Below are 12,173 nucleotides of genomic sequence, written 5' to 3' on the forward strand. Positions count from 1 at the left end.
ATGGTAAATGGGAGTGTTTCCTTAATTTCTCTTTCAGATTTTTCAGCATTATAGGAATGCAAAAGATTTCTGTGCATTAATTTTGTATCCTGCTACTTTACCAAATTCATTGATTAGCTCTAGTAGTTTTCTGGTAGTGTCTTTAGGATTCTCTATGTATAGTATCATGTCATCTGCAAACAGTGGCAGCTTTACTTCTTCTTTTCCTATTTGGACTCCTTTAATTTATTTTTCGTCTCTGATTGCTGTGGCTAAAACTTCCAAAACTATGTTGAATAAGAGTGATGAGAGTGGGCAACCTTGTCTTGTTTCTGATGTTAGTGGAAATGGTTTCTGTTTCTCACCACTGAGAATGATGTAGGCTGTGGTTTTGTCATATATGGCCTTTATTATGTTGAGGTAAGTTCCCTCTATGCCCACTTTCTGGAGGGTTTTTACCATAAATGGGTGTTGAATTTTGTCGATAGCTTTGCTGCATCTATTGAGATGATCATATGGTTTTTCTCCTTCAGTTTGTTAATATGATTTATCACATTGATTAATTTTTGTATATTGAAGCATCCTTGCATTCCTGGGATAAACCCCACTTGATCATGGTATATGATCTTTTTAATGTGCCGTTCGATTCTGTTTGCCAGTAGTTTGTTGAGGATTTTTGCATCTATGTTCATCAGTGATATTGGCCTGTAGTTTTCTTTCTTTGTGACATCTTTGTCTGCTTTTGGTATCAGGGTGATGGTGGCCTCATAGAATGAGTTTGGGAGTGTTCCTCTCTCGGCTGTATTTTTGAAGAATTTGAGAAGGATAGGTGTTAGCTCTTCTCTAAGTGTTGGATAGAATTTGGCTGTGAAACCGTCTGGTCCTGGGCTTTTGTTTGTTGGAAGATTTTTAATCAGAGTTTCAATTTCAGTACTTGTGATTGGTCTGTTTATATTTTCTATTTCTTCCTGGTTCAGTCTTGGAAGGTTGTGGTTTTCTTATAATTTGTCCATTTCTTCCACGTTGTCCGTTTCATTGGCATATAGTTGCTTGTAGTAATAGCTCATGATCCTTTGTATTTCTGCAGTGTCAGTTGTTACTTCTCCTTTTCCATTTCTAATTCTGTTGATTTGAGTCTCCTCCCTTTTTTTCTTGATGAGTCTGGCTAATGGTTTATCAATTTTGTTTATCTTCTCAAAGAACCAGATTTTAGTTTTATCTATCTTTGCTATCATTTCCTTCATTTTTTTCATTTATTTCTGACCTGATATTTATGATTCCTTTCCTTCTGCTAACTGTGGGTGTTTTTTGTTCTTCTTTCTCTAATTGCTCCAGCTGTAAGATTAGGTTATTTATTTGAGATTTTTCTTGTTTCTTGAGGAAGGATTGTATTGCTATAAACTTCCCTCTTAGTATTGCTTTTGCTGCATCCCATAGGTTTGGGGTCATGTGTTTTCATTGTCATTTGGTTCTAGGTATTTTTTGACTTCCTCTTTGATTTCGTCAGTGATCTCTTGGTTATTTAGTAGCATATTGTTTAGCCTCCATGTGTTTGTATTTTTTACAGTTTTTTTCCTGTAATTGATATCTAGTCTCATAGGGTTGTGGTCAGAAAAGGTACTTGATACGATTTCAATTTTCTTAAATTTACCAAGGCTTGATTTGTGACCCACGATATGATCTATCCTGGAGAATGTTCCATGAGCACTTGAGAAGAAAGTGTATTCTGTTATTTTTGGATAGAATGTCCTATAAATATCAATTAAGTCCATCTTGTTTAATGTGTCATTTTAAGCTTGTGTTTCCTTATTTATTTTCATTTTGGATGATCTGTCCAATAGTGAAAGTGGGGTGTTAAAGTCCCCTACGTTTATTGTGTTACTGTCGATTTCTCCTTTTGTGGCTGTTAGCATTTACCATATGTACTGAGATACTCCTATGTTGGGTGCATAAATATTTACAATTGTTATATCTTCTTCTTGGATTGATCCCTTGATCTTTATGTAGTGTCCTGATTTGTCTCTTGTAATAGTCTTTATTTTAAAGTCTATTTTGTCTGATATGAGAATTGCTACTCCAGCTTTCTTTTGATTTCCATTTCCATGGAATATCTTTTTCCATCCCCTCACTTTCAGTCTGTATGTGTCCCTAGGTCTGAAGTGGGTCTCTTGTAGATAGCATATATATGGGTCCTGTTTTTTTATCCATTCAGCTAGTCTGTGTCTTTTGGTTGGAACATTTAATCCATTTACATTTAAGGTAGTTATCGATATGTATGTTCCTATTACCATTTTCTTAATTGTTTTGAGTTTGTTTTTGTAGGTCTTTTCCTTCTCTTGTGTTTCCTTCCTAGAGAAGTTCCTTTAGCATTTGTTGTAAAACTGGTTTGGTGGTGCTGAATTCTCTTAGCTTTTGCCTGTCTGTAAAGGTTTTAATTGCTCCGTTGATTTGAATGAGATCTTTGCTGGGTAATCTTGATTGTAGTTTTTCCCTTTCATCACTTTAAATATGTCCTGCCACTGCCTTCTGGCTTACAGAGTTTCTGCTGAAAGATCAGCTGTTTACCTTATGGGGATTCCCTTTGTTCTTATTTGTTGCTTTTCTGTTGCTGCTTTTAATGTTTTTTCTTTGTATTTAATTTTTGATAGTTTGATTAATATGTGTCTTGGCATGTTTCTCCTTGGAATGCGCTTCCTGGCGTTGATTGACTATTTTTTCCCACATTAGGGAAGTTTTCAACTATAATCTCTTCAAATATTTTCTCAGTCCCTCTCTTTTTCTCTTCTTCTTCTGGGACCTCTATAATTCGAATGTTGGTGCATTTATTGTTGTCCCAGAGGTCTCTGAGTCTGTCCTTAATTCTTTTCATTCTTTTTTCTTTATTCTGCTCTGTGGTAGTTATTTCCACTATTTTATCATCCAGGTCACTTATCCATTCTTCTGCCTCAGTTGTTCTGCTATTGATTCCTTGTAGAGAATTTTTAATTTCATTTATTGTGTTTTTCATCATTGTTTGCTCTTAGGTCTTCTAGGTCCTTGTTAAACATTTGTTGTATTTTCTCCGTTCTATTTCCAAGATTTTGGATCATCTTTACTATCATTTCTCTGAATATTTTTTCAGGTAGACTGCCTATTTCCTCTTCATTTGTTTGGTCTGGTGGGTTTTTACTTTGCTCCTTCATCAGCTCCGTATTTCTCTGTCTTCTCATTTTGCTTAACTTACTGTGTTTGGGGTCTTCTTTTCACAGGCTGCAGGTTCGTATTTCCCATTTTTCTTGGTGTCTGCCCCCAGTGGGTAAGGTTGGGTCAGTGGGTTGTGTAGGTTTCATAGCCAAGGGGACTGGTGCGTGTGCTCTGGTGGATGAAGCTGGATCTTGTCTTTCTTGTGGGCAGGACTGCATCCAATGGTGTGTCTTGGGGTGTCTGTAAGCTTAGTATGATTTTAGGCAGCCTCTCTGCTAATGGGTGGGGTTGTGTTCCTGTCTTGCTAGTTGTTTAGCATGGGGTGTCCAGCAGTGGAGCTTGCTGTTCGTTGAGTGGAGCTCGATCTTAGCGTTGAGATGGAGATCTCTGGGAGCGCTCTCGCCACGTGATATTACATGGGTCCGGGAGGTCTCTGGTGGTGCAGTGTCCTGAACTCAGCTCTCCCAACTCGGAAGCTCTGGCCTGACACCCTGCTGGAACACCAAGACCCTTCAGCCACACAGCCAGGTACATTGGGAGTTTCTTGCCTTTTGGGAAGTCTGATGTCTTCTGCCAGTGTTCAGTAGGTGTTCTGTAGGAGTTGTTCCACATGTAGATGTATTGTTGATGTGTTTGTGGGGAGGAAGGTGATCTCCACATCTTATTCTTCCTCCATCTTGAAGTGTAATAAATTTGAGTTACTGACATTTTTAAACCTCACCTTCAGCCCTCTCTGGAATCACACAATCTGTTTGAATGGTTGTCTAGGGTCTTCATAAAACAAGACTATGACATGCTGGAGGCTGCCAAGCATTGATGGGCATAAACCTAAAATTGACCAGACAATGTGAAGCAACTAAAAGCTTGATTAGAGAAAAAGAGATAAGGAACCATCTCACACATGAAAATGGCTATAATCTACACTGTATTTTCTATTTTAAAATGTAGGATTTGATTCTTAAAAATGTTGGAAAATGTTATATTAAGATTTATTTAATTTCCTTGATATAGCCATAACTGTTTCCTAGAAAATAATTACAACCATGTCTACCTTATTATATTTATTAAAAATAGGATGAACTTCTATTATTAAAACAGCTATCCTTCCAACTGAGGTATTCCTATATCAATTTAAATAACATGGATAAAAATTATCTCACTTTTCTTCTTAATTTTTAATAAAAAAACTATGTTTACTTCAGTCCTAAAGAATGCATGCTTCAACAAGTATAGGGTACCTGAATATTTCTATGGTAGCTAAGAGAAAAAATAACCTACGTGTTTGTAATCATGAAATGAGAGCTCTCTTCAAGTTGAAAGATTCAAACTCATTATACTTTTTAGCTTCATGGTAAATAAGTTTAATTTGTTTTGTCACAAGGAAGGAAGGGAGGGAGGGAGGGATGGAAACGAAGAATGAAAAAGAGGCTTTAACATAGTCAGGAGAGAAAGTAGAAAGGTTTTAAGACACACAAAATCTTTATAGGAATATATTTAATGCAGTATTTCTCAATATGTGTTACACATGTTACTTAGGCTAAACATGAATATTTTTATTTTAATGTTTATTATAATGCCTATTAGAAAAATATAACTAAGGAATCAAACTAGTGATTTAATGTCTATTACTGCATGGGGGGAGGTAGAATTATTTAAGTAAGATGAGGAGTCACATTAATAAGTTATTGAATAAATGATAGTTTAGTTGATATGGAAAAAAACATGAAGGTAGCCCACAAATGACTAAGGTTTATAAAACTTTACTATAAAACTGCTCTTCAGAACTGGGGATGAGTAAACTGAAAAAGTGTCAGGGAGGAAATAATAGCTATCTTTATACATTTCCAATACTAATTCACACCAATGGGAAGAAACTACAGAATACATATTTCTAGTCCACAGAAGGAGAGAGTTGTCATAAGTCCAGTACCGCTAGAAGATAAAGTGTACTGATTCCAGTTCCTCATTACCAGTGGAACTTAGGAACAGGCCTGCCAAACATTTAACAGTAATGTGTAAAGGGAATTGAACAACTGGAAACGTATTGTGCTCAGAAGATCTTTTTCCAATCCAGAAACTTTGTGAGAAAAACATAAATACACTATTACCTCATTTTACACATTTACTAGGGATAATGATAGCAGAGGTAATTTTCATAAACAGAACTTTATTATCCAGTAAATTCAACCTTCATGAAAATAGAACGTGGGAAAAGTTTTGAGTTTACTTTCACGTACTATTCATGTTCTCTGAGATAGGAAAACTTTAAGAATCAGCACAACTCATGGTCATTACAGGCAAACATTCCATGATAGTTTTTCTGACTCAAAAGTACACATTTATCAAATTTGTCTTTCCATATTACAATAATCCATCATGATTTTTGGTAACAATCACATGCTTTCTTGTGTTGGTATTAAATTATTTCATGGAGGTAATCTTTATTCATCAAGAGTTTGGGGGCAGCAAATAACAAAAATCCAACTAACTGTTGCTAAAATCACAGCTATGATTATTTCACTTAATAGGAAGTCCAGAGATAGGAAGTTAAAGACTAGTTCAAATTTTAATGTAATCATCAGTGACTTAGACTCTTTCCATTTGCCCATTCTTTTTGACACATTGGCTCTTTTGGTTTTGTATGTTTCATTGCCTTAGTTTGTTTGTCTTAGGTTTATTGCCTCATAGCTGCAAGCTCCAGATGTCACAGTTATATTTAAAATTAGAAAGAGAGGGGAGGGTTTTCTCCTCCTGAGTCTATGTCTTCTTATCAGGAAATAAAAGCTTTAATTGAAGACCCGCCCCCCCCCCCCAAAAAAAAAGATATCTCGTTACATCTTATGGGCCAGAAAATGTTCCCATGGCTATAAGTGACACTGGAAAATTTGTACATGGCAAATAGGAAAGATGGAGACAGGGGTTCACTTAGAACAGTCATGATTTACTCCCTGATATTGGACATATTACTGTTCTTCAAAAAAACAAAACAAAACAAAATGAAAAAACAACTGTGGTTCTGATAGCCAGCAAGAAAGGGGGAGTTGTGGATAAGTAATAAGTAAGGTCTCTCACATAAACCTTGAAGGAGCTCTGCGTTCCCTGAGCAGAAGAAAAGGATCTTCCTTTTTATTAATTTACTCAATGCCATGGGAAAACTGTTCATTTTTTAAGTACTGAATAATCCCATTCATTCACCTATCAATTTATATTCATATTTTGACAAGGGGCATATTTATTTTTAGGGAGGAAGGTAATTTCAGCAGGAAAAAAAAAAAAAGAAACTGAAAGAATGAACAGAAATTTTTTGCCATGAGACTGACTTAATGATTCACTAGATGAATTTGTCAAGAGAGCCATGTCTAGTAGAGTTTAAGCCTTTGTGACTGAAGCAGTCATGAACACATCAAAAGAAATGGAGAAATAGTGGAAATTCCTTCAAATTTAAAAACTTAAGTTTTATATATATTTAACATTTTAAACTCTCAAACTTTAATTTTTGTGTGTTTATATTTGCTTTGGATTTTAAATTAAACATGAGTTAGAGTTTCAGAGTTGCAAATTACAAATACAAAGATTAAAGAACCCACAAATTTTCCATTAACCCTTCTTCAAGTTCAATGCTTTTATTAAACTATGTCCAATCTGCTCATAATCCCACCTAATGATGTTTTCTACAGATGTTGTATTTTTTAGTTCTGGGATTTCTGATTGCTTCATTTTTACACTTTTTATTCCTTTCCTGAGAAAATGCCTTCACCCATTATGTCCATGTTTTCTTGTAAATTATTTAACATACTAATAAGTTATAAAGCCTGTGTATATCTGAGTCACCTTTGGGTCTGCTTCCATTGGCTCTTTATTCTCTTGAATGTGATGGCACTTCCTGATATTTTCATGTGTATAGTAATTTTTTATAGTATTGTTATATTGAAAATTGAATATAATGCTTTGTAGAAATGCTAGATATTGTTAGGTGTCTCAGAATTTTTTCTAGCACACATTTATATTGTTTACAGATAGCTTTAATTCTGTGAAAGTTTTTACTAGGTTTTGTTAGGGCAGGACTCTTTTGCTTTTGCCCTTGGTCCTTGGGCATGGCCCTTACTGGAGACTTCATTCCTAAAGTATACCCCTTCTAAGTTTTACACAGAAAGCAAGGTTTTTATCAAACCACCCCAACTTGACAGGACTCCAACACAAAACTCTTATTCTCCAGTGTTGAAGCTGATGAAATCTTTGCTCACATTTTAAGGATTCTATTTGTTGCTTTCTGCTGGGTCCCTTGAAGTCTTGCTCTATACATTTACACTTTAGGAATAAACTGAAAATTTTACAGGAGTCTGTATGCATATTTAGGTCTTCCTGTTCTGTGTCTAACTACTTTCTATCATTTTCCTCTCAATTTTTAATCTCTTTGTCAGTTTCACATTGTTATGTCTAACTCTACAGTCAAGTAAGACTGCATCTTTCACCTTGAACTCTGGGGTGCTCACATAGACTGGAGAATTCCCTCAGGGAAAAGTCAGTTAAGTGTGGATCTCACCTAGTTTATTTCATTTCAAGAGTTCTATTTCTCTCTATTCTCTCTGCTTCTGGTGCCTCTTTAATGCCTTCAAACTCTTTTTAATTTGCATTGGCAATTTTTAATGTTTCACTTGTGCACAACTGAAATTTGTCTTTAAAGTCACAGAAGGAAGGAAAGGCAGTTGTCACGGCATGAATTCAAAGATATAGGATGCTGGATAAAATCATAGGACTGCTCCTCTTTAGCCTTAGGAAAATAAATAATGTGGCACTAAATTAGATATTTATTTTTAATTATATTTCCATGTAAAGACATCACCCAGATATCTGCTGAGCCACAGACTTTCTGGGTAGATACCAAGGATGCATCATTGATCTTACTTTGGAATAAATCACCAGAAGGCAGATATCACCAATGGGTGGGAGCTCTAGGGACAAAGTCAGTTCTCATTCAGAAAGTGGACAGAAATTTAAAGCAGTCAAATATGGAGCCTTGAAAACTGGAAAAGAAAAATTTTATGACATTTGATTTGAAAATAAAAATTATCTGCATATCAAAAACTATAATTATCAAGAACAGAATCAGGCCTGCTTAAACAGTACTTACAACTTACTGATAAGATTATAAATAAAAAGTGAAACTCTTCTGTCCTTGAAAGAGATAGAAGACTATATTTTTTCCTGCAATATTATAGGAGAGCCACCAGTGTTTCGCCCTGTGTCTCTTAGAATGTCATTTCTTCTTCTATCCACATTCTGCCACTTTAAAAACAGTAAAAGCTGTTCAATATGGCAACTTCTGCTAAGTGAAAAGATGCACTGTTTATTGACTAAAAGATTATGAATGAGGAGGAAGCTGAATATTTTTTAAAAATACTAATTTACCCATAATGGGATCATTCCCAGTACGTAGAAGGAAAAATAAAGACTGGGATTTTCTTAGAAACAAAAATAAAGCTCAATGATGTAAAACATTCTACACATAATTTCTAATTTCAAAGCATCATTAGAAACTCCTGATCAGTTTGTAGCAAGAGAGCAAACAGAGAAATTTGGTGTAACAGTAGAGCGTATTTCTAGCTACTTTCATTTAAATAACATCGGCCTTACCAATTGTTACTTTTCTTTTTCATTTAAAACACTGATTGCAGGTTAAATCCTAAAAGCATGAAAGTAATAACAAGTCTCAACTCAGGTATGAGCACAATGATTTGGGACTACTATTTCTGTCTTACAGAGAGGACTTAGAGGTGATGCTCCCTCTTTTAAACATATGACCCCAAACTTCCCTGATTCCATATAAGTGTGTAAGTAAAACAAGTTCTGTATTTTCTCAAATAATTTTACAAGTTGATGATAAATTTGATTTTAAAGATAAAACTATTCCTTTAAAACTTAAACATAAGACCTGACACCATAAAACTCCTAAAAGAGATCACAGGCAAAACATTCTCTGATATAAATCGTACCAATGTTTTCTTAGGTCAGTCTTCCAAGGCAATAGAAAAAAAATGGGACCTAATCGAACTTACAAGCCTTTGCACAGCAAAGGAAACCATAAACAAAATGAAAAGACAACCTACAGAATGGGAGAAAATATTTGCAAACAATATGACCAATAAGGGCTTAATTTTCTAAAATATACAAACAGCTCATACAAGTCAACAACAAAAAAATCAAACAACCCAATTGAAAAATGGACAGAAGACTTAAATAGACATATCTCCAAAGAAGAAATACAGATGACCAAGAGGCACATGAAAAGATGCTCAACATTGCTAATTACTGGAGAAATGCAAATCAAAACTACAATGAGGTACCACCTCACAATGGTCAGAATGGCCATCATTAAAAAGTCTACAAATAACAAGTGCTGAAGAGGGTGTGGAGAAAAGGGAACCCTCCTACACTGTTGGTGGGAATGTGAGTTGGTGCAGCCACTATGGAAAACAGCATGGAGATTCCTCAAAAAACTAAAAATAGAATTGCCATATGATTCAGTAATCCCACTCCTGGGCATATATCCAGACAAAACTGTAATTCAAAAAGATATATGCTCCCCTGTGTTCACTGCAGCACTATTCACAGTAACCAAGACATGGAAGCAACCTAAATGTCCATCGACAGATGAATGGATAAAGAAGATGTGGTACATATATACAATGGAATACTACTCAGCCATAAAAAAGAACAAAATAATGCCAGTTGCAGCAACATGGATGGATTTAGAGATTATCATACTAAGTGAAGTAAGTCAGAAAGAGAAAGACAAATACCATGTGATATCACTTATATGTGGAATCTAAAATTTGACACAAAGGAACCTATCTGCGAAACAGAAGCAGACTCACAGACATAGAGAACAAACTTGTGGTTGCTAAGGGGGAAGGGAGATAGCAGAGGGATGGAGTGGAAGTTTGGGATTAACAGATGTGAGCTATTATATATAGAATGGATAAATAACAAGGTCCTACTGTATAGCACAGGAAACTATATTCAATAACCTGTGATAAACCATAATAGAAAAGAACTTTTTAAAAAAATGTATGTATATGTATAACTGAATTACTTTGCTGTACAGTAGAAATTAACACTACATTGTAAATCAACTATACTTCAAGAAAAACTATGCCTTTTAAAACATTAAGCCTAAAAATTTCATCCATTTTCTTTAAGAAATGGATTATTAAAATCATTTTTGAAATGAGATATTAAATTTATTTAAATCTTGGATTTTCTGTACTTAATAATTTTTCTTAAAGAAAAAATTAAAAACAGGAAGAGCTAGAATATGCCACCAGGACAAAACTGATCGGAAGTGTCTTCAGTCACAGACTCTGGACAACTAGTCTTGTTTTGAATTTTCCAAAGCTTGAAGTCTCCCTGGTACTAGAGGATGAGAATAATGTGACATTGAAAACAGTCAGTCAAAAACAGGGAATCCCAAGTTACCTTTGTTCAGTTTGGTTAAAGCAGCATGTGTCTTTAGCATCTCCAAGTTTTTTAGCAAATGCATCAGCTTGAAAGTCAAATCTGTGGCTTAGGGCTGTTAGGTGAAAAGAAAGACCATCATGATAAGGTGGAAAAATAAACTGGAAGATGATTAAGATGATTAAAAATAAACTGGAAGATGATCCAATAAGTAGTCCAATTAGAGCATAATGGCTGCCATAATAACCAAACACAGCAAAAAGCTCTTTTTCAATCAATTAGTACAGCAAACAAGAAAAAACACAGGAAATAATTCATCTGGCTAATAATGATATTTTTGTGTGTCCCAAATTCCAGTGCCCCAGTTCATGGCTTAGTACAGCAAGCACCTCCTGATTATTACATGTTTGTTTCTTATCCTGTAGTGCCCAAGTTGTAATCTCAACCAGCAGCTTCACTCACCTGCAGAACCAAGTTCTGGGTGTCCCCTGACCAGGGAACTTGACAGAGTGCAGATCCTACGTATTCTAATCCTCAAATGAGGAGTTTTGCTGACCCTAGAGCCTGGCCTTCCCATATCCAGGCAAGCTGCTGAGTCACGGTCTCTCTCACTATGGAGCATACCCTCTAGATTCATCTGACTAGAAACAATTGTTCTTCTTTTTTTCTAATGTGTTTTGTCCAAAGCTTATAATTATTTCATCAGGAGGGCAGGTCTGATATCAGCTATTCCACCATTACCAGAAATGAAACTCCGTTTTGTTTTTAGATGTGATAATGTTGTTCCAGTTATATCTAAAGAAGAGAAACATTTATTAATTTTGACAAATGTATACTGAAATATTTACAAAGGAAATATATATGTCTGAGATTTGCTTCAAAATATTACAAAAGTGGAGTCTGGATCAAGATGGTAGAGTAGGAGGATTCTGAGCTCACCTCTCTCTGCTCATGGACACACGATAACTACAACTACATACACAACAACTATTTCTGAGAACAACCTGAAGACTAGCAGAATAGAGTTTCTGAAACTAAGGATATACAGCAAAGTCCATGTCAAGACAGGGAGGATGAGCTCGGGCATGGTCTAACCAGAACCCACACCCCTGGTGCAGTGACCCATAAACAGGAGGGGTATCACAACCGTGGAGGTCCCCCCTCCCCAAGAGGCAAGGACTCCAAGCCCCATGTCTGGCTCTTCAGCCCAGGGGACCTGCACCGGGAAGATGAGCCACCGTAAGTCTGGCTTGGAAAACCAGTAGGGCTTGCATCTGGGAGACCTGGAAGATTGTGGGAAACTGAGACGCCACTCTTGACTCTTACACAAACTCACTAGCTGATACCCACAGTGCAGAGGCAGCATCTTGAAAAGCACCTGGTTTATATGAGAAGGAACTTCCTTGACTAATTTTAGGGTGTGTGCTAGAGAGGCAGGGGTCTGATGGAGCTTTCTCTTGAGATGGAAGTGCTTGCAGGTGCCATTATGATTTTTGTGCGTATCTGTCACTCTCCATCAACTTAGCTAATATCCTGTGCCCCACCCCAGAGGTCCC

General features: G+C 36.0%; 1 pseudogene; it reads right to left on the reverse strand.

Annotated features, from left to right (window-relative positions):
* Positions 1 to 10,531: 10,531 nt before the first annotated feature.
* LOC101277273 (CAAX prenyl protease 1 homolog) lies at positions 10,532 to 11,983 on the reverse strand (annotated as a pseudogene).
* Between the last annotated feature and the right edge of the window lie 190 nt (positions 11,984 to 12,173).

The sequence above is a fragment of the Orcinus orca genome, chromosome 10 (genome assembly GCF_937001465.1).
Source record: "Orcinus orca chromosome 10, mOrcOrc1.1, whole genome shotgun sequence".
Taxonomy (NCBI): Eukaryota; Metazoa; Chordata; class Mammalia; order Artiodactyla; family Delphinidae; genus Orcinus; species Orcinus orca.